Genomic DNA, 6,000 nt, shown 5'->3' with positions numbered 1-6,000 from the left:
TTTAACAAGGAAGAGTGGGGCAAACAGCATACTTGAATAGGTTGACTTTCCGCTGAAGTCTAAAAACAGAGAGCCGTTCAGTTTAGGAAGATTTATTTCTGCTGAAAGTGGGGAGCAAAGGCTCTCATTTTCAATTTGTGAATCCAAGCAAAAATTGAAATTTCTGCCACTAGCACAAAGCTTACTTTCCCCTCAGGCTTGTATATCAATTCTACCTCTGAACAGCTTCCAGCCAGATTCAGTGTAGCAAAAGACAAAGGCATCTGTGAAAATGTGGACTGAATTTTAATATGGTAGAATTCCTCCATCCTGTCTATCTGGAACACCAAGGGATGTGCAAAACTGTAGGCAGTGGAAAGCATACAAAACATGATGGTGTATACAGTTTATTATGATGGGCAATCTGAAAGACTCCATTTTGGATTACCAAACTCCAAATAATTATTAGGTATTAACAGAAATGTTACAAAGACATACCAATTATACAAGATTTATTCATATAGAATATTTATTCCAACCAATTCCTAAGGCTCCAGTTGTTCTCTCTTCACATGGGACCAGGCCATGCATGTGAAGCCCACCCCCAACTATTACATCCCCCTGACGTCCTTTATTCTTCATGCATTCCTACACAAGTAGGCTCCCTGCATCAAGACCAGCCCAATACATTTTGCTGCTTGAGGCAACATAGAAAATGCTTCTTCGCCACTGCCTTTTCCTCCTCTGCCACCTGAGGTGACTGGAGGCTGCCCAGGGAACCCCAGCATGCTGAAGGCAGTGAAGGAGAAAAGAGTAGGCCGGAGAGGAGCAGGGGGTGGCATCAGTGGCTCCATTCGTCCTGCAGGCAACAAGTGCAGGAGGCAGCAACAGTGTGTTCCTCAGGGGCCTGGATCTGCCACCTCTTCCAACATAGGATGGTCAGCGTGGAGTGTGCAGGGTTATTGTAAATGGGTGCATCAATTGGGATTGCCCTGAGGACTTGACAAAAGCCTGCTGTTGATAACTCATGATGTTCTGCTGATGTGTCTTCATGGGAGCTCAGAAGGCTAGGTGATGGTCAGAAGAGCTGATCTATCTGAAGTCCCAAGTGGGGAAGAGCGAGGCTTTCTCTGTATTAAAAAACAACAACTGCAGTTTGAGTGAGGCTGATAATGGAATAGCCAGTGACCTGGTTTGCACCTAACATTAAACCAAACCATTACTTAAAATGAGCACGCTGGTTTCTGTAGTCTGTCCACTTTGCTCCTCCTCTGATCTTGCTGCTGCTGTGCTAAGCCATGGTTTGGCTTAGCATGTTGTCTACAAATGTGGGCTTATAGTTTGTCTTACTCCAGAAAAACAATGAACTGTAGCTCATATTTGTTATTGGTTGACATCTTGTGGCTTGTCTGTCTGGAGGAGACAAACCACAACTCATAATTTAGATGGCATACCAAACCATGGCTTAGCACCTGGTAGTGCAGTAACAGTGGGAACAGAGGAGATGCAAAGTGTCTACAATCTTCTCTCTGAGAGCCTGCGTTTGCACTAAGCCCTGTAAACGGCATCCACTATGGCATGCAAACTGTTCCATACAGCTGAGTTTGGTTTCTGTAAGCATCTTGGGATTCTGACTGTCCCTCTGATGAACTGATGTGGGAGCAGCGGACTTTGGCTCTTTGTTAGAGTGTTTAAGTGGTGCCTTCACACATGCTATACCTGTATACTTACAAATGTTACAAAACACCAATAGACCTCCAGTGATTTCCTTCCAAAGGAAACCAAACTCAACTTCATGTTGCACTCTTGGAGCATCTAACTGCTCAGACAAGTGTGTGTGTGTGTAATAGCAACTATCATTCTGCGCACACCCCATCTCTTTTATTCTCTGCTAGGACAACAAGTGTGGTGTAGTGGTTAAGAGCGGTAGTCTCGTAATCTGGGGAACCGGGTTCACGTCTCCGCTCCTCCACATGTAGCTGCTGGGTGACCTTGGGCCAGTCACACTTCTCTGAAGTCTCTCAGCCCCACTCACCTCACAGAGTGTTTGTTGTGGGGGAGGAAGGGAAAGGAGAATGTTAGCCGCTTTGAGACTCCTTAAAGGGAGTGAAAGGTGGGATATCAAATCCAAACTACTACTACTACTCCTCCTCCTCCTCCTCCTCCTCTTCTTCTTCTTCTTCTTCTTCTTCTTCTTCTTCTTCTTCTAAGTCAAGAAAGTTAGTCCTTTAAATATGAGTCAGGGAGAATTTGAAACTATTACCAAATACAATTGTTGGTGGTGTTCAAAAGATGATTACCTAGATAATTAATTTCTGGCTCCCCACCCATCTTCTAGAGCAACAATGTTGTGCCCAAATAATGGTGTAAATGAGTTGACACCAGTGAAGCTGCCCCAGGTTCAAATGTTGACCAGAAACTTTCTGTTTGAGAATTGCATTTTGTAACTGCAGTGCCCTCATTTGTCTTAATAAAAAACATTCCCTCCTAGCTTCCATTTTTAAATGTGTTTCCCCCTTTATGTCACCTTTGATCAATCTAATACTGCCTTAATGTGAATTAATTTGTTTTTCTTGGAGTCACTGCATATTGGGGCTTTACGTTGTCTCCAATTACATTGTGCAATATTGTAGTTGCAATATTTCCTGAGATACTAGCCTTGCTCATAAAGACAATGTTGTTTTGGAAGGTAAAATGTAAAACATGAAGGGAATTAATTTCCCACACTGGCATCCCTAAGTCTACCAGCAGCAACCTAATCCTTTGAAAAGTGCTATGGTAGAGCACTTAATGGCATTTGTTTCAGTGTGGCCTCTGGCCATATACATACTGTGCCAGAAAAGGGAAAAACAAAGGGGAAGAGAAGAGAAGGGCCACAGCTCAGAAGCAGAGCATCTGCTTTACATGCAGAAGGTCAGAGGGTTAGTCCTTGGCCTCTCCGCATAGGGTTGGGAATGTCCCTTGTCTCAAATCCTGAAGAGTGCCTGTGCCAGTGCCAGTCAGGGTGAACAATGCTGAACTAGATGGACCAATCATCTGACTTGGTATATGACAGTGTCATGGACTGGTTGGACACAGAGGAATGGTGGAAGGAACCAGCTGGGGAACGATCAAGAGAAGAACAGACCACAGCCTTGGTGGTAGGGCAGGGAGAAGACTGGGAACAGGAGGTGTCAGAAGCTGAAGGGGTAACAGGGCTCAGTGAGTTGTGAGAGCCTGTGGTGAAGAGATGTCCAGAATCAGAGGGAGAAGATGAATCAGGCGAGTGGGAGGAGGGAGGTCTTGATGCAGACATGCATCAGGCTAGTGAAGAGCCATGGGTGCTTCACCCTCCTGCTATGACAAGCTTCCCTCCCTCTTGACTCCCAGCACCAGGAGAGGCATGAAGTGGGAGGAACAAAGACAGGGAGCACACAGGATAAATCTATGATTGTTTGGAAGAAGCCCGGGACAGGAGGAGACACAGACAGCTGTGGGGAGGCAACTGATTTCATGGAGTAGGACCTACAGGGCAGAGCTGCTGTGTTCATTAGGCCTGAAACTATGCCAAGACTGTGAAAATCATGTTTTGCTAATAAAGAGTTAACTCCAGCTTGAACTGTGTAATTTATTGACTGGCTTGCTCTGTGACAGCAAGCTTCTTACCTTCCTATGAGAAGATGGAGCTATCAATGCATTGGATATTCCAATAATTTTTTTGTTCAAAGATCAGTCCAAGGGGCCTGTTATAATGGCAGATTGGAGTCCATTATTGCATTAACCTTGGTGCTTTAGCCAAGTAGTCTGTTAATTAATGTGTTTTCAGAACCCCCAGATCATTTTTTATGGCAGATCTCCAGACTGTGGTGGGGAAACCTGCTTCTTAGTCACATTACTTCTTTTCTGTGGGACATTATTATTATTATTATTATTATTATTATTATTATTATTATTATCATTATTAATTAAGCTTTTGAAACACTAGCAAGCATGGTCAAAAAGTGGAATAGACAAATCCTTGCCAGAATGGCTGCCAGTTTCATAGGCAAGGCACTAAAGGAATTGGAAGGCAAAGGAAAACAAGCTACTATTCTATAATGAAGCTACTATTCTATAATGAAGCTGCACAATGAACGGAATTCTGGGAGGGAAGGAAGCTAATAGCAATTATTTCCAGATAGATGGCATTCAGCCCCACCTCTGATGCAGCCACAGAAACAGCAACACAGAAACAGCAAGGGCAGGGAACAGGTGACCCTCCAGAGGTTGCTGGACTTCAACTTCCATCATCCCTGACCTTTGGACCAATGGGGACCAGGGCTGGTGGGAGATGAAGTCTGAGAACATTAAAGGGTCCCATGTTGCCCCATCCCTGCTTTACTCACTCTCCTCTTGATGGCTACTTCAAATGTATGATTGGCAATTTCAGCCCTATGAGCAGTGCTCATGTGAACAGACTGATGCCACATCAGGATATGTCTTTATAGTCAAATAAGCCGAGGGTGACTTAGACTGCAAATGCAACGTCTATAGTATCAGAAAACTGGAACCTGGATGAAAACAAGGCTGTGTACATGTTACCAGCACAAAACACAGTTATGTCATTCTTTCTTGCAATTGAGACCAAAGCTGGTGGGGGGGGGTGCATCATAATGCAATATTTCATAAGAAACAACCAAATAATTACAGAATAAGTATAGATTGTGATTAATGCTGTGCACACCCACCCACCCAGAAGTGGAGGGAATACACTGGGTGATGAGTAAACAGGAGTGGGTGCACAGCCAGAATTACATCTGAAACCTTCCCATTATCTGATCTGATTTGTGCAAAGAGGTGAAATCCCCCCAAGGGTTAGTGTGCTAATCATTCTGATATTACTCTTCCTTTCCTTTTTTAGTAGCAATGCAGAAGTGTGAGTAATTCTTCCATGTAAAAGACCTTATAAAACACAACATCAGAGTCTTTTAACGCTCTTGATGAAGTAATTGCTCAGTCTTTATCAGTTCATGTTCCCAGGTTTGGATCAGCAGGATGTAATGTAACCTTCAAAGGAGCCATTTTAATACTGGAATGATGGTGAGGTCTTGCACATATTTCCATAGTTAATACAGAGTTCTGTGCATGCTAATGACCTGACGGACATACTTTGAAATGAAGGGAAGGACATACAATATGTTACCCTGAAATTCACTTCAAATTTTAATTAATCTCATCTAGCAGAAGTAACATGTCAAGATGCACCGTATATTCTTGCATAGACAATACACTGAAATATCACCTGAATTCAATATTTAAAAAATTATAATCTCGGAGGATGGAAAAGCATCTTTCAAGTTGTGGTCCCATCCTGCAAACAAAGAAATGGGGGTTGACTATTGGCTAAATGCACAAAAAAGGCCTTCCTATACCTGTTTTGTCAAAGGACACACAGTAAGCCTGCAACTTACATGGAGGTTATGTTCTGAGGATGAAGCCTAAAGCCAGAGTTGCATATAGTCAAAACCCATTGAGTTCAATGGTGGGTGGAACTGTCAAAGTCATATTTCCAAGAACCCTGCCCCTTTCCCCTCCCATTTGATTTTTAAAAAAATTTTGGCCACCCACATAAAGCTGAATGTGCATAGGTTGCAGGCCTACTGTACTTTCTTGCTGACAGCACAATCCTAACCATGTCTACTGAGATGTAAATGCTATTGAATTCAATGCAGTTTACTCCCAGGCAAGTGGAGTTAGGATTGCAACTTAAAACACTGAACCAAAAACTCAACAAAAGGAAGAAATAAAAATATACAGTCAAGCTTGGAAGACTGCCCTGTAATGAAAAGTGATATCACTGGATACTGGCATAATCATTCATTTCTAAGTGGATAAACCAACTAACCACAATATATTTTGAATAGAATAGATGGTCTAGGCTCTAAGATGAATGATTTTTCAGTACGCCACTTGAAACCAAAGTAGCTTTGTTTTTCCTCTCATTAATCTAGAATAAATAATGGCTATAATAATATTGTGCCTCTTCTGGTCTTAATCTCTGCC

Source organism: Podarcis cretensis, assembly GCF_951804945.1.
Source record: "Podarcis cretensis genome assembly, chromosome: 4".
Taxonomy (NCBI): domain Eukaryota; kingdom Metazoa; phylum Chordata; class Lepidosauria; order Squamata; family Lacertidae; genus Podarcis; species Podarcis cretensis.
The sequence above is the reverse complement of the archived record's forward strand: the minus strand, read 5'-3'. Positions refer to the sequence as shown.